The following is a 27991-nucleotide window of genomic DNA, read 5'->3' on the forward strand; positions in this document are numbered from 1 at the left end:
TCAGTGCCAAAAAAGTTCGAAAATGCTTTAGAGGGGTAAATAAGTGAATAAACAAGTGAATTTACAATGGTATGTGAATTCTAAGCGGGTTAGCTGTTTAAATTAAATATCAAATATTGCATGGATATCAAATATTGTACCATGGCGGTATCGAAAAAAGTGGTGATATTAAATACATCTTATAATTTTTATACAAACGTACAAGTGCATTTAACAAATATTGTATTAATAAGTGACAAAAACTTGTTTAGTTTAAACAAAATGATTATAATTGCATATTACGTATAGTCAATTTACGGGAGCGTTTTTAATTACTTTTTTATACTTTTCAAACCTAATCAATATAAAATTCTGAAAAGATTAAATGTGAATAAATCCCTTGGCGACACTTTGTTAAGCCTCTTCGTTTTTTTAATATACACATTGGTGCATTTTTGTACTACGGTAATACTTGTAAAATAATATATTGAACTCCGTAACATATTTCACTGTTTTTATTATGACCATATAACGCGTGTCCCAAAAATAACCGCACGTTATATTTAAATAACGCAATACTTGTATATACGTAATCTATTGTATTAAAAAATTTCAGCATTAAAAAGATACATTCTTCCTTTTTCAGGCGCATATAACTTCACGTAAACCAAATGACAGATGGTAAAGTTACGGCCATCTCACTCTAAGAAAAAAAGGTGCAATTATTCCATTCTCACTGATGGAAAAAATTTACAATGTTTGTATGTGTCAAGTTTGTACATGGTTAACAAGATTTTAAAAATGACAATGTTTGTAGAATTTTAACAGAAGATTTGGGCAAAAGAAATTTTCCCATAATTTAAATAAATGTAAAAAAGTGAGCGAGTTTTTGACGAAAAAACGGATTTCTCTTATCAACCACACACCCGCCATGTTCATCGGATCAATCACCATGTGACTATTTTCTATTTCCAAAACGGAAAATCAACATGAAGTAAGCATTTTCTGATGATACATCAATAATTATTATAATTCCATCAGCTGTAACCGAGGTGTTGAACAACAGTCCTATAAATGACATAAAAAATATATGTAAGCGCTAGTTGGTCGTTCCAAACGTTGTATGGAGTCAAAAGAAACCTTTTTTGAAAAAATAATAAAATATATTGTAATATAGTGTGCATTTTATTCTATATCTTTAATAAAATTTATGAAAAAACCGTAACAGTTTTTGGTAGAACACTAAATTTCCAAAAATAGATGAAACAAAATATGTTTTCAAATAGTTGGAAGCGAGATATGATTTTTTCTATCTATATAAATGAGTATCTAGATTTGCAGCTTTAAATTAACAATTTAAGCTACTTAACTGTATTTATTTGTTAAATTTGGGCAGCCCAAGATAAATTGTGGACATTTATCTACTTAGCTTACTATTTCATTGGCAGAGTAAATATTACTTTTTTATGCCTGAACTGCGTTTAGCCGATTATAAATTTACACGAGTAGAGAATAATATTTATTTTTAATGGACATATTTTTATATCTGTATGTATAAAAAAAGAGCGTGTATACGCAAAAACACACAAGTGCTAAATAACAATAAACATATAGTATATATTTATGAGAGTATGTATTACGAAGTATTCAAACCAAGGAAAGATAGTGAAGTGTTCGCATCTAGAAACACACTACTCCTCTCATATTATAAACATGTATTCTTGCGTATATGCACTTGTATTGTTATTCCTATATAAATAAATTTGTACAATAGATTCAATATATTTCAGGTAAATTTAAGTGCATAGTATATTTTGTATCGCATATGTCGAGAGGAGTGATGCAGATAGCATTTCAACTAAAAGTGAGTTTTATTAAAACTCGACATGCGAAACTACTAAATCAGAACATGTTAACAGAGACAAATATACTTCTATTTGTAAATTTCTATCTAGAAATATATGTACGAAAATAAATACACATTTATACATGTAGAAGTATACTTGGAGTCGCATACATATCCTTTGTTCGCTCATGCTATAGTAGAGTAAATGTTAAATTAAGCACTAGCCAAAACATATGCCACAAGTCTTAGAAATATTTCTAAATACATATGCCTTCTTTAAATGCTTATATATACTATATGCTATAGCCCTTTATAGGTTTTAGATTAAATGCATTTTGTGGCTGTAGTAGTCTGATTACCCCATACGAATTTTCCTATGATGCCAAGTAACATGTGTGTAAGTTTGATCAATACATACTTGTACATCTTAATTTTACTTAAGCTACAGCTTGCATGGACTGACGGCCAAACGGCAAACAGTTACTTGCAATTCCACTCGAGTGTCATCCTGACTTTGACCAATTACATATACGGGTTGGTTGAAATGTTTCTGCGCTCAAAATGAAAAAATACTGTTTTTGCTACGAAATATACTTTTTTATTCAATATAATCTCCCTTAACTTCTATGCACTTATTCCAATGATAAAATGGTTTTATGCCATTCCTATAATGACTTTACGGAAGCTCTGCAAAATACCCGTCTACGGCTGTAATAGCTTCTTCATTCGATGAACAACGCTTTCCACGAAGGAATTGTTTCCTTCTTCTGACGCAGAAGTAGTCGCTGGGAGCCAAATCTGATGTATATGGTGGATGCTTAAGCAACTCGTACTTTAATTCGTTATTCGTTAAATTTTGCCGTTGTTAAAATACCTTTATGAGCTGGTGCATTGAAAAATTGATGATGAAAAATTATTTTTTTGTGCTGTAAACCAGGTCTTTTCTCACGAATTTTTTCATCCTGCTAATCGAAAAGGCTGCAATAATATTCAGAGTTGATTGTTTTACCTTTCTGCAGATAATCAATCAACAAAATTCCTTTTTTATCCCAAAAAACTGATGCCATAACCTTCTTTGCTGATCGTTGTGACTTTACCTGGTTTGGAGCTGAACAACTAGCTTCAGTCCACTCTAAGCGTTCTTGTTTCAATTTAGGATAATGGTGGTAGATCCAAATTATTTTTATTCTGCTTAAATCGCTCCAAACTATGCTGAGAAATTTGTTTTCGCTCTAGTTTATGTTGAATTGTTAACGTGTGCGGCATTAACTTTTCAAACAGCTTATACATATGTAATTCTCCATGTAAAATATGAAATACTCATTTGTCGGAGATGCCTATGACATTAGCAATGTTGGAGCTAGAAATGCTTTTTCTTGGTGAGAGCAGAAACTTTGCAACCAATGCAGTATATATAATATATACCTATATCGAAATTTGATCTTGTTTTCTGAAGAAGTTTAAGTACATGTAGAGGCCCTTTGCTCATTAATCGTAACAAGAGAGAGCATCTGTGTTATAAAAATTTATGCTCACTAACATTAATGCTACTTAACAAACTGGTAGCTTCAATTATCGTTTATGAACCTTTTGAAACATATAGTTCTTATTGATCAGAGTTATCTGTAAAGGCATTAATGAAAAAATATTTTAGCAGTTGAAACCTTGTACTTATATAAGAAATATCTTAGCCAAAACCAAATGCACTACTGAATAGAGTGTAATTATCAAGATCCAATGTATTACATTAAGAAAGATAGCAATTCTTGACCTCATTTCATTTTATGGTACTGTGTTTAAATAAGTAGGTTTGGTTCCGATTAAAAAATCTGCCAACCCTACCCTAAGATCTTCAAGTATTATTAATATATATTTGGTTTATTAATTTTGAATATTGAAAAATCCATAAAATATATATTATTATATTAAAAGAGCAGCAAAGCAAAAGTTTTAAATTTTTTTGGCATAATCCTTTATCAGGTATCAGAATTATCACACAATTTTCTCTTAGTGGTGTAATTTCATTTCTCGGCACGCCTTAACGTATGCAAGCCATGTGCACTCCTTCCAGTTGCACAATTTTTGACTGCAGAAGAAGGTATTAGTATTATGGTAAATTCAGGAGTGTGTTTAGACACTTTAGGGTACACTACGCGTTGCTTGTATTCATCTATGTATATGCAAATCAAAGTTATTGTCTGCCTGAATTGCTAAAACAACAACTTCAATGAATGATACTAAAAGCATCAGTCTTTAGACAAACGGAAGTTTGGATCTGTGCATATGCTTCACTTGGTTGTGTATGGTAAATTTTGTTTTGTTTATTTTCCATAGCATGACAATGGTTGGTTGCAACATGGTGCAATGCAACAATCTCGATTTCAATCTTGCGTTGTTGCTGTATATATGTACGTGTACTTTTACGGCTGGTGAGTTAAAATGTTTACAGCATCTGCAATTGGCAGCAAGTTAAATGCGGCTACTAAAGCATGGAAAATTCGCTAAGTTGTATTCCTAACCGCATGTATTCCTAATCTCGAAATAAAAACTCTTACTCAATAGAAAGCGTTAAAATCACAATCACAATTATGTTCTCTTAGCATGAACTAGCCAGACTAAAATACACCAACTGAAAATTTTACATTTAAAGTCGCAAGATAATTTGTATTTTCTAATTTAAAAAAGAACACAACTTCCAGATTATTGAATCAGAGCATTAAAGTGGAATTTTAAGAAGTGTGAAATTTTGAAAAAATAATTTTTAATTTTTTGCACATTTTAGACTATTGAATATTAAAAATGCTAAACTAAAATCTAATTTAAATTATAAAGGCATCTATAATATATATAATATATATTACTATATATATTTAGCAAGTATCTCATAAATATTCTGAATAATATATTATAAGTAAAAAAAAAATGTGTTCATCCCCTCTTTACAATTGACAAACTTTTGGTTCCCACCCATATTAAATTATATATATCTATAAGTATTTTCCCACTAATATGCTCAACCGTTCATCACTCAATCCTGGCTATCTCATGTGAAAGTCAGGGTCACACTCAGTGCTTACATAACCGTTTTTTGCACGTTGACATTTCATGTTTAGTGATAGTAATAGTGTTTAAATGAGCTAAGCCTCAATACCACCACTCTCTCCGGTAACAACTGGCGCACCCTAATGCAACACAGCACACAAGAGAACAATCACAGGTTCTCACCACTCGATGAAAACACACCATAACACGGCACCTGTACATCTAACAAAAGGGACGGGATCATCGCCCTCACATCAACATTCGTTTTCGTCTACGGGCCTGAGCGCCACATCAACTCTCGCATATACACCTGATTCGGCAAGGTAGCGATCTTACGCGCAACTGTTTATTGACAACTGTTGGACACCGATACCTCCTGATTTTGATCGCCATCACCCGAAAGTCGTTTCGCGGAATTGGATTCTCAACGCTCCCCTCGTCATATTATATAACATTTTTATTATAATTTTAAATAAACTTGTGGTTCAACCGAGATGGTCAAAATAATAATTATATACTAAGTTTAACGGAAACGGAAGGTGTGTGCTTCCCAATAAATTTGTTATGCAATTAATCATGGTCCTTCGAGCCGGATCAGGTGTATATGCGAGAGTTGATGTGTATACTTTGAATAAGCAAGAAAAACAGGCATACAATCAGCTACAACTGGACAATCAGTTTATAAAGTATAGCACTTGAAACTGAATCTTCAAATAGAAAAACACAAATCAAATAAATTCTTTAATTGTGGTGCCAGTGCCTGCATCTAAAACGAGCGAGCAGAGTCAGCGTGTGTTGTTGTTATTGGTTTTTTTGAAACAGCGGAACTCTTTTTTGTATTGAATTTTCTATTAGCTTAAATTGAAATTGAAAGCCAACAGTTATTTGCAAATCTTCTTCGGTGTTCTTCTATCAACGAGTTGTGTTACAAAGAATAAACTGTTATTAAACTTCACTGTTCTCTAAATTTCTTAAACGTCAACAACGCATAAACCAAATGCAATAACAACATTAAATTACAATAGTCGGCAATAAAGCCCCGTGATTGCAACAAACAGCCTAATTATTGAGCGAGCGTTGCTAAGAAGTAGTGATAAATTCATAAAAAGGCGTAGGCAAAGTTAGCAAAGTCGTTGCTGAAGCGCGTACAACCAAAAAAAAAAAAAAAAAAACAAAGCAGTTAATAAATCCATACAACTACACTACTAACTAAGCAAATCAACTAAAGTACAGAAACAAACAACAACCACAAAACAGAGTGAGCGTATTGATTTCACCTTTTATTTATTATATGTAAATATGTATGCTTACTGACCAAAAGAACTCTTAACAAAAAGCTGTTTTAACAACATTTAGAACGGTTACCAAACTGTCATACTTTCGGGCTTAATTTATAAGAAAAACCGAAAACAGTTTGGTACAATATATATCCAAATATATATATAACTAAAAATATAAAATTATCGGATGCCCTTATGCTTATCTTTATGTATACAAACACATCCATTCCACAAACACAAAAAACCGAAAAAATATTATTCAAGTATTTACCTACAAATTTGTCCGGCAATACCCCTTATGCTAAATAAAGCAGTAAGCAGGATTGCCTAAAATAAGTAAGCAAAGGCACGAACATACTTATCTATAACAAAAATTAAATGACAAAGAAAGGAAAACAAAATAAATACACACATACATATTTACATATATATTAAGCCAATTACATATTTACATACATATTAGTGCGTATGGAGAATACCTGCACATTATCAATTCTTTTCTCACGCCCTCTCTTCGTACTGCGAACATACGAACGAGCGTTTACATAAAATCATACGGCACACAATCTGCCTATGCTTATACATATACCCTATATACATTGGGTCAATTCGATATGGAAATTTTATAAAATTATTGAAAAAATTACATATTATTTCAGAAATAAATAGAAAAGAAATAAATTATTAAAAACACAATACAAAAAAAAATATATTACCAACAACATATGTACTTACATACATACATATGTATACATATATTGGTATATACAATTTTATAATATTTTCAAAGTCCTCATAGGCAATTATCCGGCAATACCCCTTGTAACAAACAAGCAGGATTGCGTAGCAAAAAAAAAAAAAATACTAAAAGCATATTGATCTCTTCAACGAGCTCTCAATTGCATTAGAAAGTATACATACATACGCACAACCAATTGATCTCTTCAACGAGCTCTCAATTTTACGAGCACATAAATATATACTAACAAGTCCGTTTATTAGGGTGTACCTAAATACATCAATATAAGGACATAAAAAGTATTATTGAATTAAAAGTGCGATTTTTAATAATTAAATAAATTAAAGCAATACATTCAAAATAAAACCACAACAAAAACATATTGCCAGCAAATACATTTTACACTGAGAAAATTTTAATAAATTTTGACAAATATTTTAACATACAAAAAAAAAATGATGAATGTGGATAAAATTCAAATTACACCTGCAGAAGCTACACGCGCAAGACAGGTTACCACAAAGCAAACAAAAGGCAAAAATATTTGTGCCACCAAATTCATTTCTGAGAGTGACAGATTAACACGATACTGCACTCGATTTTCATCTTCACCGATTCAAGACATCTCTGAATCGTTATTGGAAATAAAAAAACAAAATATTGACTCGTCTCCAAACGGCTCATGACGCCATAGTAGATTATGACAATTCAGATCTACCACACGATTTTAAATCATCGGCTTACGCACTATACGAAAACTGCTTAGACCAGTACGAAGAAACAAAAGCTATGATTTCTGATCAATTAAAGCTAATAAAAGCGATTGCACCTACTCCACATCCGAGAGTAGAGCTGTCACAAATTCAAAGTCAAGAGGCAAGTTCGGGCATCCATCTCGAGGTGCCCGCATGTGACACAGAAATATTTTATGGAGGTTATGAAGAATGGCCGCCCTTCCGGGACATGTTCACTGCCGTATACATCAACCATCCAAAATTATCAAAAGCGCAAAAATTGTATCACCTCCGATACAAAACTAAAGGTCAAGCAGGCGCAATAGTAAAACAGTTCGCACTAAATGACGACAATTTTAATTTGGCTTGGGAAGCTCTAAAATCCAGATATGAAAATGAAAGAATATTGGTCGATAACCAAGTAACGACACTATTAAACTTGCCTAAGACTCAAAAAGAAACCAATGAAGAGTTTATAAGACTACAATCCACTGTTTCAAACTGTTTGTCGGTTTTATCGACACAAAATATTCCCACAGACAGCTGGGACCCTATACTGGTAAACATATACACTGCCGCATTACCAGAAAAATCGTTACTTTTATGGGAGCAATCGCTCTCATCACGAAAGAAATGCCCCACGTGGCAACAAATGAAAGACTTTCTAACTACCCAGTACGAAATCGCTGAAAGGGTAGATAAAAAACTAATTAAAACAAAAATTGTTCAAAACGACCTAAAAAGAAGCTTCAATAGACCCCAAGCTAGTAGCAAAAACAAATTAAACAGAAGCTTTTACAAAACGCAATCGTTCACATCCGAACAGAATATACTTGCGTCATGCGAACTATGCACGAGAGGGCATAAACTACAATCATACGAGAAGTTTAAAAACTTAAAAGTTGACGAACGAAATAATTTTGTCAGATCAAAAAGACTTTGTACAAATTGCTTGTCACATGCGCATAAGTATAAAAATTGCAAAAGCAAATTCGATTGCTTATATTGTCACAAAAGACACCACTCAATGCTTCATTACAGCAAATTTCCCATATCACCCCAAAGAAGCGCTTATACAAAAAGAACCACAGGTTAAGTGGTAACAACAACTCCCAAAAACCGAAATCCCAAAAATTGCCAAAAGACACCATGTTGCTCAAAGGCACATAAAACTCAAACGCTACACAGCGAAATACAAAATAGGGTATTACTACCCACAGCAGTCATCTCCATCGAACACCGAGGAGAACTGTTTAAGCTTAGGGCCTTAATAGACCAAGGATCACAACGATCTTTCATAGCGTCTAGGGCTCAAAATAGGTTACAACTGCCAACAAAACTAGCAAATTTTGAAATTACGGGAATGGGCGGAAGAGTTGACCAAAACTCAAATAAAATCTGCCCCATTACCCTAATTTCCCCCCAAGCGGATAAACACATACCAGCAGAAGCTATAGTCTTACCGCAACTTACAAATATGCTTCCAAGCTATCACATAAATAGCAAGCATTGGCAAAAGGTTTCACACCTAAAGCTAGCAGATTCCAACTGCAACACTCCCGCTCAAATAGACCTTCTATTAGGCAGCGATCTCATACCTCAGATAATACTCGAGGGTGTTGAGAAAATTTCAAACAAACTATTGGCACAAAATACTATTTTCGGTTGGATCCTAAGTGGACTAGTTACAGAACCAGTTTCCACAACAACAACTCAAGTTGACGAATACTCTAAAGAATACCTTCATCCACAATCAAGGAAATTTCGGGAGTTAGAAAAATGCCCCCTCATATCAATTACAACCCCTGAAGATCAGTATTGTGAAGACTTTTACAAAGCCACAACTACTTGATCAAATAATGGCCGGTACGTCGTATGACTACCACCAAAGTCGCAATCTCCACAACACTCTACAAATTGGCACAAAAAACCATTTCAGAGTTTCTTCTGACAACCCCAGTGTTAAAAACACAAATATCTATAATTCAACCAAATCATCGAGATATATTACTAAGTATTCGAAAAGAAAATTTGTTGTACACTAATTTCCTTATATTTGAAAAGGGCAGTACAACAAAAAAATACAGGGGATCCAATGGAATGCGATATCTGATCAGCTTTCATATCCTACTGAATCAATATCCGCATTATCCGCAATAACATTTTTGACCCCGCAGGATGGCTTTCGCCAATTATGATACAAGCGAAAATCTTAATTCTTCTTCACTTAGAAAAATGGTCACAATCCTCAAACAATCTTAACGATATCCGAATCTACCGATTCTTGGCCACAATCGCCCACTTCCATACATAGTATCGTCCGCAACATACGAGTAATTGCCATAGAAAGTCCAAAAATCGACTTTTCTCTTACTATAGTGCCTTATAGTTGCCTAAATTTTCATAATCAAATACAATTCAAAATTAAAGTTAAGTAATCACCATACTTGCAATGTGATACAGTGACGCACCCAGACTTACAAAAGCAAAGGTCGCACTTATCGCATCTATCTAAGCGCTCTTCATACGGGTAGTTTATGGGAAACACTCTCGCAAGATCCCTCTTAAAAAGTTTGAAAGGAGCACCCATTCTGGCCATATCGGAGCCAGGCGTGGCGTCGCTATCCTCATAAGCCGATAATAAAGAAATTGCAAATAATTGCTGATAATACAGAAAAGGCAAATCATAAACAATCCGCATAAAAAATCGATACAAGAAAAAAAAAAATCGTAAATACAATCACTCCTTATTGTATTGCCAACTATAAACCCAAAAAAAATTGTCAGAATATAGTTGCATATCTCAAGTCTATACCACAATACAAATCGCAGGCAAAACCACTTGTTCTTGATAAGTTGATTAAAACCAAAATTGCTTCTTACAGCTAATATTCGCACCTCGGCTACTCCATCAATAGTACGCCGAAATACATTTAACAGCACATATGTGTAATACTAGGCAAAATATTCGCCTAGAGGGCCAACACGGCACCTGTACATCTAACAAAAGGGACGGGATCATCGCCCTCACATCAACATTCGTTTTCGTCTACGGGCCTGAGCGCCACATCAACTCTCGCATATACACCTGATTCGGCAAGGTAGCGATCTTACGCGCAACTGTTCGTTGACAACTGTTGGACACCGATACCTCCTGATTTTGATCGCCATCACCCGAAAGTCGTTTCGCGGAATTGGATTCTCAACGCTCCCCTCGTCATATTATATAACATTTTTATTATAATTTTAAATAAACTTGTGGTTCAACCGAGATAGTCAAAATAATAATTATATACAAAGTTTAACGGAAACTTTAATTTTAAAATTTGAATAAAATAAGAAAGGTGTGTGCTTCCCAATAAATTTGTTATGCAATTAATCAAATAGTAAAAGAGTGGATATAACATACTATAGTAAATATATTTTCCAAGTTGCCTTTTTTTTAACAAACGCTTTTTTAAGTTTCAGTTTTTTGCCTTAAAACAAGGATCCAACGTAAACAGGCTTTTTATTTTCAATTTAAACCGTGCTAAATCACTTTACTTTTGCCATATATTTTGTATGGGATGGTCCTTTGCAATAGAGCTTTTATACCGAAACAAAATAAACCTACTACTACTTTAATAAAATAATATTCTAGTACAAAATTTTCGTTCTGAAAAAAAGCCCCAATAATTCTTTTTCATAAAAATATTTCCTCAGAAGTTATACGGAGTTAAATTTATGCATCAAATGTATTGTATTCATATAGTACACCATGATGTATGAGTAACACATATTGTATGGTATAAACCTCTTGTACGAATGCTCAGTACATTTGATATATTATATAATTTTAACCGCGTATAACTTTTAAATAAATTTTTTATGTAAAAAAAATATTGTCATTGTCAGAAACCACATTATAATAAACTATAGGGTGATCCATTTCGAGATTCCCTAATTTTTTTAAGAAAAATACACAGAAAATTAAAATTTAATCGATAATTTATATTATCATTCGAAAGAATGTTCTTTGGCATTTATTATTTGACGATTATCTTTTTCAAATGTTGGCCGTAACTACGTTTCAGATGGTCCACTAGTAACATGCGAATGACACTTGTGATGTTTTGCTCCAAGGCCTAAATCTATACGGGTTCGTCCGCATAGACTGAAGACTACATATCCTCACAGAAAAAAGTCTAACAGTGTGATATCACACACACGCCCGGCCCAAAACGTGAAATTATGTGCTTACCGAAGTGTTTTCTCATCCTCTTGTTGAAACCAAATGTCGCCGAAATCACGAGCTTCAATTTCAGGATTCAAATATTCGGTTATCGTGCCACAATAACGGTCGCCATTGACAAAATTTGGACCGATGATTCCACCGACCCACAAGCCACACCAAACCGTGGTTTTTCTGGATGATATGGGAGCTTTTGAATCTCTTGCATTGTATTTTGTAAGCTTTTAATTTAATTTAATTTTCAGTGATAACGCTAAAATTTTATTTTGAACAAATCTCATAGGTCACATAAAGGTTTCGAAATTCTAAATTGAAAGTTCTGAATCTTGGCGACATATTCATTTGGAAATTATGTACAGTAATTAATTATTAAATCACGTTGCCCAGATTCACAAAAGGCCTTTCTGTGCGGCTACATAGTTATATCAGCATTTGTATAGCGATGTAACATGATGTAACACACCCACATATTAAATTCCGAATATATCCATTGATTTTGCACGTATCAACGGTTGTTAGCGTGACGTCATAGCAATAACAACAAAATGTGATAAAGTATGGTATGTCAACTTTTGATGTGATAATTTCCTTATTAACGATGACAATAGCAACCCATTTAAAGGTAGGAAAGTCTCATGGGCTTTAAAGCCGTCGCATAAAAAAGTTTGAGCTTATGATAAACAACATAAAGTGACACCTCAAGCAAAAAATAGTAAGAAATGAGTAAACAGGCTTTGAAAGGTTATTTATATATGAGTACTTATCAGCGATTTAATATAATTTTACTTTATATATTAGTAAGTTATTTAAACTTAAATTAGTAGACATTGGTTGGATTTAAAAATATTTTACGTTACCTTATTATATGGTATAAACTATACAGTTAAATAATCTAAGATAGGTCGTAGTATCTTGACCATATTAAGATATTGTAAAGAAAAAGGTTTGTACCGAAATTGGTATAAAGTAGTCATTTAGTTTATAGGTTGGTTTTAAGCCAATTGCTTATTTTCTCGAATGACGATTAAGTGTATATTATGTTTCTAGGAATATTACTCAAAGACGCACCTTTGTGGTATAGTACGCTACTTGTTGTAGAAGACAGTCATTTAACCTAAAATACTTCTTGACGCTTAGGCCATATACCCTATATAAAGGGCTTAGGGGGAGTAAGAGTGAATGGTTTTTTGTTTTTTTCAAAAAACAAACACAGTAATTTTTAAAGAAGCTGAAATGTTTTTTATATAATGTAAAGTACAATTAATACAATTAAGTTCTGAATATAACGTCATTCAAATGGCCTCCACGACGTCTTTTGCAGGAACGAATTTGTTGAACCCAATTTTCGAATAGTTTTTCCACTAAATCAAGTCGTATGTTATGCATAGAACGTTCAATATTGACTTCTAAAGCTTGAAGAGAGTCTGGTTTATTCGTCTGGTATATTTATTGCTAAAGATCAGTTACTTCAAATAAACTCCGCAAAAAGGAGTCTAATGGTGTTAATCATAACGGTGTGCTGTGTGGCACGAGGCTGCATCTTGTTGAACCAGATGTTGTCTAGATCAACTTCTTCCAATTGCGGCTATAAAAAGCTATATTAACAGTAACGGTGTCACCAGCTTCATTTCGATAGAAATACAGACCGATGATTCCACCAGACCCAACACCACACCACACTGTCAATTTAGGTGAATTTATTGGTTGTTCATGAATAATTCTTCGCACCACGCTTGACAGTTTTGTTTATAGAGAACGATTATTTTGATAATAAAATTGAATAACTTGTAAACGTTGTTCCTGCGTATATCTTTTTATGATAAAATTGTAAACATTATTGAATACAATAAAATAAAATTACAGGTCATGTCATACTAAAAATGGCCGAAGCGATACTTAGAAATCATATCATCAAAATTGGAAAACTCGATACAATACATGTATTCCGTGCTACCAATTAAGCATTATCTTTTTTAGTAACTCTGCCTCTCAAATGCTAATGAAAACATTTTTTTAACTAAATCTCTATTATACCATTGTATGTATTATACTTATAAAAATCAAATTCTCTATGGCAATTTTAATGCTCGAATAAATTATTTATCGTAATTTTATTTTTGTTATCGTATTTTGCTCAAATTAAGGATACCTTTTGCAACGCTTATATTAGTTTCAGATGAAAAGTTTATTTGTAAGTTTCCGATGAAAAACATTTTGCTACCTTCAAGAAAAATTACTGTTACTTAATAAAGAAAAAGATCTGTTATGAAGATCTTAATTTATTCTTATTGATATGTTTGTATGGCAACTATATTATTAGGTAAAGTAAAAAGTTCGTTCGGTTTTTTATTGATTTTTCAAAAGATGATAACTTTGTGTACATTTGTCCGATTTAAGTCAAACATGCGCCGTTTTGTTCGTAAACTTGTTGCCAACGAGATGCCAATCTACCCCTTTCATAGAAGACTGCGTCCCTATTGGCAAAAAACTCGGAGAGCTAATTTTCACAGGTTTCTCTATAGCAGTCCGACATGAATAATATATTCGGAGATTATAGCGTTGCCTTGGGAAATACTCTATGCAAAATTTCGTGAAGATATATTGTAAAAACAAGAAAAAACGTTAACTTCACAGATACAAAGGTTCCTTACAATAACTTGATTCCGATCTGAAGATGCCTCGTCAAATAAAAACGATTTCCATGCAGGCACTTTAGTCCGCTCGTTCAGTTAATATGGCAGCTATATATTTTAGTCATTCGATGTACACAATTTCTTCGGAGATTACACTATTGCCTTAAATAATAATCTATGTCAAATTTCGTGAAGATACCCCGTCAACTGAAAGAGTTTTTCATACAAGCACTTGATTCCGATCGTTCAGTTTGTATGGCAGCTATATGCTATAGTGATCCGATCTAAACAATTTCTTCGGAAATTACATTTTTGCATTAGAAAATAACGCACGCCAAATTTCGTGAAGATATTACAGCAAATAAAAAGTTTCTCATACAAAGACTTGCTTCCGATGGTTTAGTTTATATGGCAGCTATATGCTATAGTGCTCCGATATCGGCCGTTCCAGCTGAGCAGCTTCTTTTAGATCGATAACTTAAAAACTGAGGGACTAGTTTGCATATATACAGATGGACAGACAGACGGACAGACAGACGGACATGGCTAAATCAACTCAGCTTATCATGCTGATCGTTTATGTATATACAAGTATTTTACAGGGTCTCTGACGTTTCCTTCTGGGTGTTACAAACTTCGTGGCAAACTTAATATACCCTGTTCAGGATATAAAAAGCTTTAAATTAGGCTAGTTCGGGTATATATAATCAGCTCGTCACTCTGATCATATATATACGACTATGTAGGGGCTCCGATGTTTTCTTGTTATAAATATCGTGGCAAATAAAATATACCCCTCTTCAGAATATACATTTTTATATGTAGTATATACTCGTATGTATATGCACCAGCTAATCGCATAGAAAAAACTGCATTTAATGTTATCGCAAGTCTTTACGCTTTGTAAATCACTTTTCACTCTTATTGTCAGCTCTTCCACTTCCAACATAGTTTTTACAGAATCTAGCAGTACTGAGTGCTTAAGCCTTTTAATTGCACGCTGTGTGCATAGATTGGTGAATATATATGTATATGTGCTGTTTATTATGCGTATACCAGTTTATCCTTGGCTTGTGTTGATAACTACGTAAACATGCTTCTGTGGTGTTTCCACCGCGTGTGTGCACAGAAAGTATAGCATTTAACGCAAAGACGACTACACGACACGACTGAACGACAACGAAATTTTCTTGTCGGCAAATGTCGTCTGCCAGCTTCTTGAACATTTTGAAGACGGCAGCGACATACTTGTATTAATCATCTGATGTACGCAATTTCGTTTTTGCCGTACTAACTCTTTTTTTCAATGAAATTTAAATATTTTGTTCAAAGCGAAATTTTTTTCCAAAAAATAAGCAAATAGGTTGATTAATTTGCTTTAAATTATCATTTGTAGTAACAAATGATATTTCAGAGCTATTTTATGCTTCAATTGGTAAAATAATGTAATACTTGTAAGTCCACATTGGACTTATAGTGTACCACATATTAGTGGTATCACTACAACTGCAATTGTTTCAAGTTGCCTGCTACCATGAAGTCGTGGTGTTCAGATAAGGGTCTAAGTACATCAAATAACAAAACTGTTTAAATGTTTAACTTCTGTCGAATCGTATTATACTTGGTTTCTCATGCAAAAGTGCGCCGTTTTAATCATGTGGAATTTAATCTAATATATAAAATTCTCGTGCACGGTGTTTGCTGCCAAACTCCTCCGAAACGGTTGGACCGATTGCGAAGAAATTTGGTATGTTTATCAGGTAGGTTTAAGAATCGGCCAACATTTATTTTTCATACCAGTAAATGTTAAGGGTGGTCCAGCTAAATACTTTTATTTTGTTATATTTTTGGAAATTTTTTTTTGCAATTCAAAATTTTCACCCATACGATTAACCTCTAATTTTTAATCGCAGTTTTTATATTATTCAGTTCGATTCACAGATCCATACGGTGATAACCCAATATAATAATTGTAGTAGACTATAATTTTCATGATCCACGGAATAGGGATGAAAACGAAGTCGGCTTTCATTATTATTCATTATTTGTGTCTCGATCGTAGCAGTGATTTTAACTTACCAACTCTCAAGTTAACTTTATTCCCATAGTGAATTTAAAATTATTTCTTTGTGCATTTCGAAAAGAGCCAACACGTATTTTTCACGACCGAAACAGCGCTTGATCGTGCTATAAATCTACCAAAAACTACGCTCACCGAATTTTTCGAATTGTTTAATCGTGCGAATGCTTTTGGTTCCTTTTCACAAACACTACTCAATTCACTGGTACTATGCTTTTTTATATGGGCTCAATCGAAAAAATGGATGCCCCGCAAGCAAGGAACACCAGTTGATGCATTTCTCGAGTTATTCAGTCAATCTAAGGCAGACTGAGTGCTATTATCTGTGGTTAATGTCCCGGACCATTGTCATTTCAAGATATACGTAAAGTAAATGAACAACAGTATCCAACCTATAGAGATACATGCTTTGCACTAGCTTTGCTAGAATATGACAATCATTGGGACAATATGTTTGCTGAAGTAGCATTAAACTGCACAGGAACACAAATGCGTAAACTACAAGTATTTATAGTACTGACGCCATGTTTCCCATCCCAATGATTCGATGAATGATGATATATTGTATCGACATCGTACAAGGTACATCGATCAAGCGATATCATTCACTAACGCAATGTACAATGAAGCACTGATTGCTATTGAGGATCATTGAATTGTCATTGCCAATCAGTCATTTCGATATGAGTTCACCAAATCTCAGTGCATGTGATTTAATCAACACAGATATAAATCTAAAATGAAGTATGATACTGTCAAATTAGCATCGACTGTTTCTCGCAATCTTATTCTACTAAATGACGAGCAAAAAATAAAGGATTCGGCAGGGCAAAAGGTTTTTTTCGGCATCGCATTTGCCGTTGCACCATCTGTCAATGCAGCAACTTTATTAGATGGAGGCAGAACAGGTCATTCAGCATGTAAGCTAACATTAAACATTTAGACTAGCCCAGATGCAATGTTGATTATCATTTGGGATGAACTATGGCATATGAGGCATTGGGGCATTGGCTAGAAGACAAACTATTTGAGGGCACTCTTTTCAAGTGATTTCAGACAGACACTTTCCGATATTCCATGTTAAACGTACGTACGAACAGTGAACATGTGCCTTTATATGATTCAAGATGCATCTGTCGAACCTTTCTCAAAACAAGTTTCATAGACAAACATTACTGACGTATTTCTGCAAAGTCACCAACTCACAAAAAACTCTAATCGAAAATATTATTTATATAATATTTAATATTATATATTTACCGATATACACACAAAATATAAAAATCTTGAGTGGTTGGCATAAAGAGCGATTTTGGCAACAAAAAATGTGAACGTCAATGGATTAAATTTAAAAATACAACAGCTGTTGCCAAGGGATTTGGTGTCATACAAAGCCATCGATGTTATTTGCAACGTCAACGAAGCTGTGAATTATCCAATTGAGTTTTTAAATAAATTTGATATGCCGGTTATGCCACCGCACCATTTACAACTGAAGGTTGGATCTCCGGTTATTTTGCTTCATACTTAAACCCAGCACAGCTTAGCAATAGCACAAGATTAGTAATTAAAAAATTAATGAAAAATATTATCGTAGCCACATTTGAAATGTGAAAATGTATTGTTGGCACGAATCCCTATGATTCTTACAGATGTGCCAATTGAATTCAAATACTCTCAATTTCCAATTAGATTAGTATTCGCAGTGAAGATCAATAACTCACAAAGCCAAAAGACCAAACATTGTCTGTTTGTGGCTTAGAATTAGGTAAACCAAGCTTTTCTCACGTACAACTTTATATGGCATGTTCTGGCATGGACGAACCATTCAATTTGTTTTTATTTGTTAAAGACGAGATGACCAAAAATATTGTACACTTTATTGCGTTGAGAGAATAATATTTGTTTATTTTAAATTTATATAATTAGTAGTAGAAATATGAACTATTAGCGATAGCTATCAATAGATGTAGTATAATATGCGTATATTGGTTACCTTGATAAAATATAACGTATATGGCAAAACAACGTTTGTCGGGTTAGATAGTAAGTTTATATATTTTGAAAAGTGAAAGTGAAACAATATGTGAAAATATGTTTTAAAATTTGTATCGAAAATGATTTTTTAAATTTTAAATATAGGAATATCAAATATTAATATGTTTATTGAATCTTTTAATATACAGTAAATATAAAATACAGTTTTTCACGTTTTTTTATTAAAATAAAACTTTCGATTCAATTCAATATTGTTCAATATTATAACTTTCAATTCAATTCGTTTGTGTTTGAGAAAGGTATTATAGCTTCGGTGCAACCAAAGTTAAAGTTTTTTCTTGTTTCCCAATTCCCAAAACTCACCTTTCTCTAGTCGGTCACACTACAGGAACCCCTTAAACAAATATTAAGTTTTTCTTAACCTAAAAATAGGGTACAAATAATACCAAATAAATATAGGTATGTAAATCGAAAACAATATGTCGATATGTAGATATGTCTGCCTATGAATTCGACCACTGAAATTAATTCATTGATCTTAATGTTGTTCAACCCCGTTATTGTCCCTAATAAACGCGTACTCAACCATAAATAATTCATTGAGAGATACGAAATGGTCACAAGCAATCAGGCGGATATTAAGATTTATAAATACAGTATTATATTCATCAACATATGTCCTTAATGATACACATATATCATATTTATATATATGATGGCAAGGCGTAAATGTATGTATATATATGCAAACTCAACAAAGTACTGGCTAACACAAAGTTCAGCTCGCCGAAGGTGTGTCTAGTAAGATATTTCAATGTCAGTCCGGCAAAAGCGGGGCATTAGAGGAGAAAATGCCTAGATGATTCAACCTCGCCTTCCTTCTTGCAGCTTTATTAAAAAGGGTTCGACAAAATATTTAGCCGAACCCGTGTGAGCTTATTAAACAATTTCCAGGAGATGAGTTTGACTGAGCTAGGTGCAAATAGTTGATTACACCACTTACGGTTAATTTTCCGCTAGTAGGATCTGGCACCCGCACTGATTGTTGACAAGCAACCAATAAACAGGCCTCTTGCGTTCCACTCTGGGACAGAAGGAGCTCACACGAAGTCCACAGATCTAGCGCTAGAATAAAAGGGTCAGCGGAGCACCAATTCGTTCCAAATCTGTTGAGATTAGGGTTAGGATGGCCTTTAATGCAAGTTTATCAGCTTTGCAGTTTCAAGCGATTCTGCAATACCCGAAGTAAGTTGATGCTAGTGTTTTCAGACATTTCCAATGGCCAATCCTTGAGCGGCCTGACAATATTGACACTATCCTAGCGACTCCTAAGTTATACAACGAGTGTTTTTTTGGACATATGGTTTTCAATGCGGCAATACTTTTTCGGAGTTGCTCTTTTTGGCAGCTGTTACATGATTTGTACTCAGCTTGGTTTGTCATTTCATAAATCGTTCAAATTTATTACCAAAATTTTCGCTCGACAATCCCATGGCAGAGTCAGTAATTCGAGTAACCATGTATCGGTTTCGCAATACGTTTCGCACCGTACAGTGCGCACTGAAGACGCTATTGCTGCTGTAGATCAGAGTATTGAAGAAGACCCAAATGTGTACGTACGCCATCGAAACGCAGCTGTGCCCATCCATTTAACATAAGAATTTGCGAAAGGATCTTTGTCCATCCATCTCTTGCAAGAAATGAAGTCGACCGTGCATAAAAAGTAACTGTTTGGTGTGCTTTATGGGCAGAGGGAATCATTCGTCCATATTTCTTCAAAAATGAAGGCGGCCAATATGTTACAGTCAGTGGGGAAGGCTATAGAGTCATACTTAATTAAATGTTTGTGCTTAATTTGGAGGATGTTGATTTGAACGATATTTGGTTCCAAAAAGATGGTCTGGTATCCAAGATTATGCGATTTTGTGAAATTTTATGAGACCGCTTATCTACGCAAGTAAGCCCTAAATTATTGACAACTTGGAGGAAAATATTCGGAGTATTATTTCAGACATTTGGCTACAACTGCAGCAAAAAGTGGTCGAAAGCTGGTTCTCTCGGCTGGAATTTATTCGAGCCAGTCGCGGTGGTCACTTTCCCGATATAATTTTTAAAACATCATTGCAAACCTTTTTCTTTGTAATAGCTTGGCCATAACAATAAAAAAATGCGTTTTATTTTATTATTTATCGTTGCAAACCAACCTTTTTATAAAAGGGCAATAAAGAAGTAGTATTATTCTAAAAGTTACCTCTATAGTGGCAGTATGTAAAGCATACACCTGCATCGCAGCTATCAACAAGGCAATGAAACATAATATATTATATTTATTGTATATCACACACATACACTTTTATAAAATTAATTATTTGCTTTAACCCACTGCTTTCTCGCACCACACCCCGCATTACTTGAAATGTGAAAAGAGATTACATGCAAATTTTTAATATCACGCTTTTTGTATACATATATCCCCCTCCCGCTTCCTCAAATTTGCGGTAAAAATTAGTTAATTCACTTGAATGGCGACTATTCAATTCGGTTTAAGCCAACGGCGAGGTCAATTTGCGACTTGGTATTCCCAAATTGAAATCTTAATTAATATTAGTTTAAATATATAGACTGAGAGTTCCAGGAAAACACTCAAAATATTAAGTTCATGAAAATATAATTTATATAATGAGTACTATTAGTTTGCTTGACGGAACGGATGTGATGAGATTTCTGACAACATGAAAAGAGACTTAAGATTATAATAGTCCATAAGGTAGTCTCAAAAAACTTTTTGAGCTTTTACAGAAAATAGTTTATATCTACTTTTGTAGTTATTTTAAGTGTAGTATTATTAAATAACTAAAAAGAAGTTTCACATTGTTTTCCGATATTTTTTGTTTTGACCAGTATAAGCATTCAATTAGCGTATATTTACCGTTATTCTTAGAAGTTTGCTTGTTGGCGTTTCTTTCAAACATACCCGTGATATTCATGCAAGTTTTCCTAAGCAATTTACACTATTTGTAAAAGTTACATTTACGACATGCATGCCAGGTGCATACCCTTTAATTTAGCGTTAGCTCTTTTAAGTTTTGCACGCAATCAGGGTTTGGAGTATGCGTGTATGCATGCTCAACTTATTTATGTTCAACCTCATATTAGTTTTACGTTGAACAACAGTTGAAACCAATAATTTTGTAAGTAGTGCCGATTAGAGCAAAGCTTTCTTTCGAAACTTTGATACTGTTTCATCGGCCGCTGCAAATATTGCTTTGTTATAATTTTAAATGTAATGAAAATGTGAACTTCAACTTAAACATATAGCTGGAGGACCTTTTAAGGAACGCACATTGTTCGAATATAGAAGATAGAAACTAGAGAGATAAATAATAAGTGTTGGGATCAAATATTAGTTCTAGAATATTTATTAAATTTTTATAATTGCAATAGAAAAACTAAATCGGCATTCATTAAAATATCTGAAAAAAATACTGTTTTCTTGATGGAATGTTTGTCTTCGTATTGAAAAACATATTAATCCTTTCACAACTCTTTCGAGTATCGACCCCTTGTACTTTGTCATTAACAATGGATTTTAAGCTAAGATATAATATATTTCAATGGCGTTAAACATTTTTCTTATGGTGAATCTGGAATTTTCAATAAAAATATTTTGGTCTTTAAAAGTTGCGTTTAACTGAATGAATATAAAAAGGGGTGAAATCGGATGATAACTCGCTCATCGTCAGAAACAATAAATCTCACAGCCAAGATGAGGCTTAGCTTAATGCATATATCTCAGGAAGTCCTTGGCCGATTCCAACTACATTTGGGTATACATGGGAATAAGGCTTTGAGCGCATCTGAGGGCAAAATTGTTAAAATCAGATCAAAACTCTTCAAAGCCCCAGATATCGAATATCCAGATCTGTGCATATAGCTGACTTTTTACCGAAAGTATAGGGCAATATGTGATTTATGTATATTATTGAAAGAAAGAATCTGTTTGGTTATGTGTCATCCTAAATGGACTTAATGTTATGGCCAAGAATTTTGCTTTTATTGGAGCCGCGGCCATAAATGGTTCTAGATGAGATATCGTTTTGAAATTTTCACCAAAAATGGTAAACATAATATAAAACAAGTAAGGAAGGCTAAGTTTGGATGTAACCGAATATTTTATACTCTCGAAAAGTCAAATAGTATACTCGTTTGAGATTTTTTTATATATTTCATTAATTAGAAGTAGGGACTGTTGCCTCATTCTTTACATTCACAGTGAAATTAATTAGAGCAATTTGTAAACTAAATTTACTCAAATTATGAAAAATTATATTAAGTATATTATTGATCCGATTCAACCCATTTTCGACACATTAACATACTATTATCGAAAATTTCTTTTACTTATTTTATTGTATGAATTTCAATTATACATACAAGTATATCTTACACGCTGAGCAATAGTTCGGTAAAAAAAGTCAACTATAGGCACGGGGGTCCACATATTCAGTACCTAGGGGCTTGAACAGTTTTGGTTAGACAACGCAAAGCTTTACCCCCGATACAAGCAGCCAATCAGCTGCTTTGTGGCTTCAAGAGCATAGTCTCCAAATTTCGCTGAATTAATTTTGTAACCCGAAGGTATGGCTTGCAACAAAGTTGAGACTTTGAGTATTAAATCTTTATCAATTCCCGTAATATGGGCAGAACTATCAGGATTATGAAAAACTGCTAAATTAAAGCAAACCAACAGGCCAAAGCAACGGTTTTGCAAGGCAATTTGACTTTAAATGAAATGGCTGACTTTAATACTCGTTTATTGCAATTATACGCATATAGGCAAATTTGGCCAGTTACACGAATTTTTACATATTAAAGCCGTACATAAAATGCAGCGTAAAGTAAAATATCGATTCAAGATTAACTACAACACGAGTTAGTTTTTGTTAATTTTGTAACATAAAATAAATACATTTAACTTCAAAATCCATTGAAAAGAATGTAAATTCGTTAACATCGTAAATCACGTGCTCACTCTGAACTTGGCTTTTGTTGTGAAATATTCACTTTGCGTGTATATGCTCTTAAAAAATTAACAAGTATTCACGACTTTAACGCTATTTTTAGAATGTCCCGTTAGAGTATAATAATTGTGTTCACCTAACGGTAGTTTGTATCAGCAAAAACTAATCGAGTTAGATATAGGGTTATATACTTGTATATATAAATGATTAGGATCCGGTGACTATCTGTCCGTCCGTCTGTGCAAGCTGTAACTTGAGTAAAACTTAAGATATCTTTATGAAACTTGGTACCGTAAGACGATTGGTATTTCAGTTGGGCGTATTCGGACCACTGCCACGCCAACAGAACGCCATTAATCAAAAACAAATAAATTGCCATAACTTAGCTCCACAATAAAATACAGAACAGTTATTTGGTATACAGGATCACATTATAAACCGCTAAAACTATAATAACAAAATTCACTGCGAACAAATATTTTTAGCACCTCTATCGATGTGTGAAAATGGATGAAATCGGATGACAACCCCGCCCACTCCCCATATGACGGTACTGGAACCGCGTTCAAAATTAGACAGTAGATGTGGCACTGCCCACTTTTAGGTAAAATTCATATCTTGGGATCTGCTTAACCAATTTCAACCAAATTCGCTACATAATATTCGTCTCACATTTCTATATTATAGTGCGAAAAGGGGCGAAATCGGATTACAGCCAAGCCTATTTCCCAAATAACACCATTTTAAATTCCATCTTATTTTTTCACTTTCCACTATGCAAATCAAGCAACAATGATTGTATTGGGAAAAACTTTGCGTGAATAATGCGTTTAAAGTATGCCGCCTTGTGACCAAAAATTGTCTAAATCGAACCAAAACTGTTCAAGCTCCTGATATGTACTGAATAGGTGTGCCTATAGTTGACTTTTTACCGAAAATATAGGTCAATGTCTAAAATATATAACTGAAATTCATACAATAAAATAAATAAATAAAACTCTCAATAATAGTATGTGAATAAGATCCGAAAAAAACAAAATCCGGTTTGAGGTTTGTTTTTTAGATAAAAAGTAATATGTAAAACTTTTCAATTTCATTGAAATATACCCAATAAAATTTAATATAGCAACTAGCTGCCACAAGACAAAAGCAGTAATAACTTTGATGATAATTCAAAATTTGATTTGATTGACTATTCAAATATTAATTATATTGCAATTTTTTCGAATTTCTAGGCTCAAATACCATCGGATATAATGATAAATTAAAGTTTCTCAAATATAAATTTATAAATTGCATATATATATTATGTATGGTATATATAATATTATATATATATATATTATGTAACGTTATACACAACACAGTCAGTCACAGTCACTAGTAGAGATATTCATATATTAACGATATATTTAGCTTAGCGATTCCGCCCTGCCCAAGGATTATTATCCTCACCCTTTACCGGCGACGAATTCGTCTCCCTCGTTGAAAGTGTCCCCCCAGGGAACCGTCCACTTTAACACAGGTCGGTTTCGACCTGCTTATTCCCTCGTCTTTAGTTTTTTTGTTTGTATTCATTGTTGCTGGGTTACAACAAACACCTTCCACACCAACTTAATGATGACATCTCACCTTTTTAATACAAGTATGTATGTATTAGGTCAAGTAAAAAGTTCATTCGGTTTTTTTTATTGATTTTTCAAGAGATGATAACTTTGTGTACATTTGTCCGATTTTAGTCAAATATGCGCCGTTTGATTCGTAAACTTGTTGTCAACGAGATGTCAACTTCATTATAACTCTCGTAGAAGGCTGTGTTCCTATTGGCAAAAAACTCGGAGAGCCAATTTTCACAGGCCTCTCTTGAGGCCAACTTCTCACCATTAAGCGCGTTCGCCATGGACAGTAAAAGATGGTAATCACGTGGTGCATTAGGACCTCCCATCCGAGCTCCCGGAGCTTCTGGCGCGTCACCAAAGACGTGTGTGGCCTGGCGTTGTCCTGATGGAACATTATTCGGCCTCTGTTGACCAAAGATGACCTCTTCTGGATGAGTGCTGCCTTCAAGCGGTCAAGTTGTTGGCAGTAGAGGGCCGAATTGAGCGTTTGGCTATAGGGGAGCAGCTCGTAGTAGATGATTCCATGCCAATCCCACCAAACACACAGAAAAACCTTCCTGGCCGTCACTCCGGTCTTGGCCACCGTCTGGGCCGCTTCTCCGAGCTTTAACCACGACCGTTTGCACTCGATGTTGCCGTATGTGACGCATTTTTCACCGCCAGTCGCAATCCGCTTCAGAAACGGGTCGATTTTGTTGCGACTCAGCAGCGATTTGCAGATGGAAATTCGGTCCATCATGTTTTTTTGCGTTAGTTCGTGTGGCACCCAAACATCGAGCCTTTTTTTTAATTCAAGATTATCCAAATCTTCAGCAATTAAATAAGTGCTCACGTGACGTCCTGTTTCCACTATTTCCATGATTTTATCGCAATTTTCGACGACAGGCCTTCCGAAGCGTGGTGCATCTTTGACATCGAAATTACCGGAACGGAACCTAGCAAACCACTTTTGTGCTACACGGTCGTTTACAGTATCGGGCCCATAAATTACAAGGTACAATTCAAAAGTTCCAGGACTTTTTAAACAACGCGGCTTCTAGTGGCGCCATCTGTCTAAAATCGTTATCCCTCAATTGTGTATTCTTCAGTGTTGCTGAGATATCGCGCTACATGTGACATTACATTTGTAGTGTCGGTCGGAAAATGAGCATCGAACAAAGAGCCAACATTAAGTTTTGTTTTAAACTTGGTAAAACTTTTACCAAAACTCATCAAATGATGAAACAAGTTTATCGCGATGATTGTCTATCCCGTAGCCGTATTCACGAAAAAAACACGAAAATTGTGCGTGAATTCAATAAAAAAGAGCCGAAATCATCTCTTTAATATATGGAACCGGAATTATCAATATCCACAGCGTCGATTTCTCGTATTTTGACAGAATTCAACATTCAGGAGACGTCATTAAAAAGGCCAAAAAGAACCCAAACTTTTTGTATTCGCCTGATATGGCACCCTGCCATTAGGCCATGAAAGGAAACCGTTGATGCCATCCAAAAGGCGACGACCGCCATCCTCAATAGGGAGGGGCATCTGCAGTTAAAATATTTTTTTAAAAGTGGGCGCGGTCCCGCCCCTTATAGGTTTAATGTGCATATCTCCTAAACCGCTAATGCTATAATAACAAAATTCACTGGAAGCAAATGTTTTTGGAACCTCTGCCTACAGTGTGAATATGTTGAAATCGGGTGGCAACTCCGCCCACTCCCCATATAACGGTACTGTTAAAGACTACTAAAAGCGCGATAACTCAAGCACTAACACGCCAGAGACATTAAATTTTATCTCTGGGATGGTATGAGATGACTTTATAGGAACCGCGTTCAAATTAGACAGTGGGCGTGGCACCGGTGCATAACGTTTTTTTCATATTTCTATTTCATAGTGCCAAAATGGGCGAAAGCGGACTACAACCACGCCTATTTCCATTTAACACCATTTTCAATTCCATTCGATTCTGTCACTTTCCACTACGCATATCGAGCAAAAATGATTGTATCGGGGTAAAACTTTGCGTGAATAATGCGTTTGAAGTATGCCACCTTGTGACCAAAAATTGTATAAATCGAGTCAAAACTGTTCAAGCCCCTAGGTACTGAATATGTGGACCCCAGTGCCTATAGCTGACTTTTTACCCAAAATATCGGTCAACATAGAACAAGGCGGCAAGATCCGCAAAGAAATCTAAACCGAGTATACCATTTGACTTTGCGAGAGTATAAAATGTTCGGTTACATCTGAACTTAGCAGTTCCTTACATGTTAAATTTATAATATTTTTCAAGATTAAACAAAAAAAAATTATTATGAACATAACACAAGTTATGTAACAGGATAACTAATATAATTCTTTTTACTCTAAGCTCTACTATGTTTGCTTTGACTTAAATGGGTATAACAAATTTTTCCATTCCGCACACTTTACTTCTTTTTCTTTACTTGCCTCTCTTCTATATTTTCCTATGTTTCATTGCAGACATTCAACTACAAACATCGACAGTAACCCGAATAGTACCGACGGTGGCTCTAAACATTGTGTCCGTGGTGGTGTGTATACCATAAATGCAATAGACCAAACAAACATAAATCTACATAAATAAATACTAAACAATAATTATTTCTCACATTTTAGTCGATTTTCTTTCACTAAAACACCTCGAATGCCCTCCTCACAACAAGTCAAACAGATACCATTATGTCCATAGCAGGTATGCACCATTTATGTACCCACTATATACCTTGTTTGTACCTATGAATGTACATATGCCCCTGCACCAATATATTATGCTT

General features: G+C 34.2%; 1 long non-coding RNA gene across 5 annotated transcripts in view; it reads left to right on the top strand.

The window, feature by feature from the left end:
• The window catches only part of LOC118682254 (uncharacterized), a 43138-nt gene that overhangs the window by 11061 nt on the left and 4086 nt on the right, over window positions 1-27991 (top strand). The window contains exons 1-2 of one of the 5 annotated variants that reach the window (XR_011395429.1): window positions 24929-27748; window positions 27834-27909. The exons of 1 other annotated variant lie outside the window; for it this stretch is intronic. This is a non-coding gene — a long non-coding RNA (uncharacterized lncRNA). Of the gene's footprint in view, window positions 1-24928; window positions 27910-27991 lie in introns of those variants that run through there. 3 more of the 5 variants (XR_004978023.2, XR_011395428.1, XR_011395430.1) reach the window with 3 other exon arrangements.

The sequence above is a fragment of the Bactrocera oleae genome, chromosome 3, assembly GCF_042242935.1.
Source record: "Bactrocera oleae isolate idBacOlea1 chromosome 3, idBacOlea1, whole genome shotgun sequence".
Lineage (NCBI taxonomy): Eukaryota > Metazoa > Arthropoda > Insecta > Diptera > Tephritidae > Bactrocera > Bactrocera oleae.